At 39.5% G+C, this 3,688-nt stretch overlaps 1 non-coding gene across 1 annotated transcript; it reads right to left on the bottom strand.

The window, feature by feature from the left end:
• Positions 1-2,340: 2,340 nt before the first annotated feature.
• On the bottom strand, positions 2,341-2,446 carry LOC142550357 (small nucleolar RNA R71). The gene has a single exon (XR_012821321.1). It is a non-coding gene; the product is annotated as a small nucleolar RNA R71 (small nucleolar RNA).
• Between the last annotated feature and the right edge of the window lie 1,242 nt (positions 2,447-3,688).

Raw genomic sequence — 3,688 nt, forward strand, 5'->3', positions numbered from 1 at the left:
TCTTGGATCTACTGTTTGGCAACACGTTTTTGCTTTCTTGTTTTAGTTTTATTCTGGTTGTTTGTTTTTAGAAAGCATTTGTTTTCTCAACTTGTTGAGGAAATTGATTTTTGTCATAATCACTAGTGTTAGGTTTGTGTGAACGATGGATTTTTCTAGTGATTAATTTTTGCCATAAGGCACCGCACAAGTATTTATACTTGTGCAAATTTAATCTTGACCATCTATTTATTTAGAGTCAATTTGTGTTACAAAATATAATTGATACGTGTGGTTTTTACGTGTTTTATTGCATTAGGTTGTGTGTGTTTGCATTGTGCATGCGTACATTTCGTTTACATTTGGTTCATTTTAGAGTAAAGCATATGCATTTGATCATTTCTCACTTGTGCATGACGAATTTGCAGGAAAAATGGCCGGAAAACTAAAATCGGAGCCAAGTGCCAAGCAAAGTTGATGATGTCCAGAAGGTATGGCGCTCGGGCGGTAGTTTTCTACCGCCCGGGCGCGAGATTGATCTTCCAAAGAGGCAAAGTACAGAGAGTTCGGCGCTCGGGCGGTAACTTTCTACTGCCCGAGCGCGAGATGCCACAAGTCCCAAGCAGATTACAGTAGATGTGGCGCTCGAGCGGTAATATTCTACCGCCCGAGCGCCGTTTATTTTTGGAAAAAATTCATAGCCGGTTCCTTACCTTATGTGCTGAATAGGGATGATATAAAAAGGTAGGTTGGACGTTTTGGAGGGCATTCAGACGAGATTTCAGAGCCGCCACAAGCTTTGGAGAGACTTTTGCGCTTGGATTGAAGATTCGAGGATTTCCGGGCACCGTTCTTCGCGTTTTTCGTCAATTCTCGTATTTCTAATTGAGTTTTCATCTTTTAAACATTGTTGTGTTTATTTTCAATATGAATTCTAGTAGCTAACTTTTATTATTTGTTGGGACTTAAGGGGATCCTACCCAAAACTTTGATATAATTAATTTACACTTCGATTTCTGATTTATTCTTGATTATACTATTGTTTTATCGTGTTGTTAGAGCGTAGCTAACTTTAACAGCGTCTTTATATTGCGAGTGAGTTCGAGAGAATAACTTGTGATAGGAACGATTAGTATAATCCGTGGATCTACAATTTACATAGACATATGAAATTGGATACGCGCCGATAGTCATAGTCCTTAGGGTCGAAAACTAGGGGATTTCATAAATCGACATGCGATTCACTCTTGATAAATAATTAAACACATTTAATTACTTCATTGAGTCGAATTAGTTTGGCATAGCTCGAGAGAGTGTGTTCAGTTGTAAAGGAAATCATGTCGGAATCATATAATCACTATCGAATGAATTAATTAATTAACGAGGGGTAGGTGAACCAAAATTCCCAACAAATTCATTTCTCATTGAATTTTACTCAACATTTTAGATATTAATTCTCATTCATTACTTATTAAAGCATATTATTTACATCTTTCTTTGAGCATAGTAGTATTAATTACTCAATCAAATTTTCGTTGCTAAAGATCTCATAACTGAAAAGAATAATTGTTAAATACAGTCCTCAGTGGAACGATACTCGTACTCGCTTACATTATACTGTTACTTGACATCGTGCACTTGCGATTAATTTTGAGCATATAAATCATATTTTTATTAAGGATTTCACAGTGCAAGTTTTGTTCGATCAAGTTTTTGGCGTCGTTGCCGGGGACTGTTAATCTACAATTTTATTTTTAGTCAATTTCTTTAGCGTTATTTTATTTTTCTTTAGCTAACACTCCATATTTTATTCCAGATATCTTGTCTAGTGCATGCCAAAGTCACTTGACGTGGAGCTTGAGTTTGATCCTTAAATCGAAAGAACTTTCCGCAGGAGAAGACAGCAGCAGAGACTAAAAGAACTGATAGAGAGGCAGTTGAATGATCAAGAGGAAGAATGTCGTGAAGATAGACATGTGGAGATACCGCGTCGCATACCCATGCTGGAATATGCCCAACCTTCTTTGGAGGGTGCACGCCCTAGCATTGTGAGGCCTATCGTGCGATCAAATCACTTTGAAATCAAGCCAGCCATAATCCAGATGATTCAGAACACAGTCCAATTTGGAGGAACTGCAGTAGATGACCCAAACACGCACATCGCGGATTTTCTAGAAATTTGCGATACTTTTAAATTCAATGGAGTTTCTGATGATGCTGTTAGGTTGCGTTTATTTCCTTTCTCCTTACGTGATAAAGCTAAAGTGTGGTTAAATTGTTTGCCTGTAGGTTCGATCGCTACATGGGAGGACATGGCGAAAGCATTTCTCATCAAATACTTCCCTCCCTCCAAGACCATGAAGCTGCGGGCAGACATTACAACATTTGCTCAATTCGATCAGGAATCTTTATATGAGGCATGAGAACGCTTCAAGGATCTACTACTAAGATGCCCACATCACGAGTTACCACTTGGGTTAGTCGTTCAAACATTTTATTATGGTTTGCTTACTCCAAACCGTACTATGATAGATGCTGCTGCTTGTGGAAACCTGTTGAGAAAAACCGCGGAGGAAGGATATGAATTGTTAGAGGAGATGGCTGCTAGCAGCTATCACCCTCAATCTGAAAGAAACAACCAGCGGAAGAGTGCTGGAGTTCACCAGGTAACTGATTTTTCTGCTATTACTGCACAACTTGATGCTTTAAACAGGAAACTAGACAGCTTGAATGTGGGTGGCACGACGATGCGTCTTCAAGAGATATTCTGTGACAAGTGTGGAGGGGAACACTATACGAAGGACTGTCAAGATGACAATCCATTTTATGTGCAAGAAGGGGCACCAATAAATCAAGTAGGGGTCCAAAACCGCCCAAGGAATGACCCGTATTCGAACACATACAATCCGGGGTGGAGGCAACACCCAAACTTCTCCTGGGGTGGTCAAAACAGCCAGAATAAACCACAAGGAGGACAATCATATGAGAAACAACCGATGTACAGGTCCGATCCTCCTAGAGAAGAGAAGTCCAATTTGGAGCAGATGATGTCTAAGTTCATCTCGTCTACCGAGACTAGACTACAGAATCAGGATGCATCGATAAAGGGGCTTGAGAATCAAATTGGGCAGTTGGCAAAAATGATCGCAAACAGAGAGTCGGGCACCTTGCCAAGTAACACAAAGACAAATCCAAAAGAGCAAGTGAAGGCCATCGAGTTGAAGAGTGGAAAAGTTTTAGAGAAGAGAAAAAAAGAGAACTCAAAAATCGGATGAACACCCTGAGACATCCAAAGGTAAGTCCTCTAACTCTACACCATCACCCACTGCACAACCTAAAATTGTTATTCCCCCACCTTTTCCTGCAGCACTGAAAAAAGCAAGACTAGATGCACAATTCGGTAAGTTTCTTGAGATATTCAAAAAATTGCATATCAATATTCCTTTTGCCGATGCCTTGATGCAAATGCCTAGTTATGCTAAGTTTCTGAAAGATATATTAGCGAATAAGAGGAAGTTGGAGGATCACATGACAGTGATTCTTACTGAAAATTGTTCTGCTTTGGTGCAAAACAAGATCCCACCGAAATTTAAGGATCCAGGGAGTTTCTCTATTCCTTGCACGATTGGAGATTTTGTTTTTCATAAAGCGTTATGTGATCTTGGTGCAAGTATTAACCTGATGCCTCTTTCTGTGTTTAGGAAACTTG

The sequence above is a fragment of the Primulina tabacum genome, chromosome 6, assembly GCF_025594145.1.
Source record: "Primulina tabacum isolate GXHZ01 chromosome 6, ASM2559414v2, whole genome shotgun sequence".
NCBI lineage: Eukaryota > Viridiplantae > Streptophyta > Magnoliopsida > Lamiales > Gesneriaceae > Primulina > Primulina tabacum.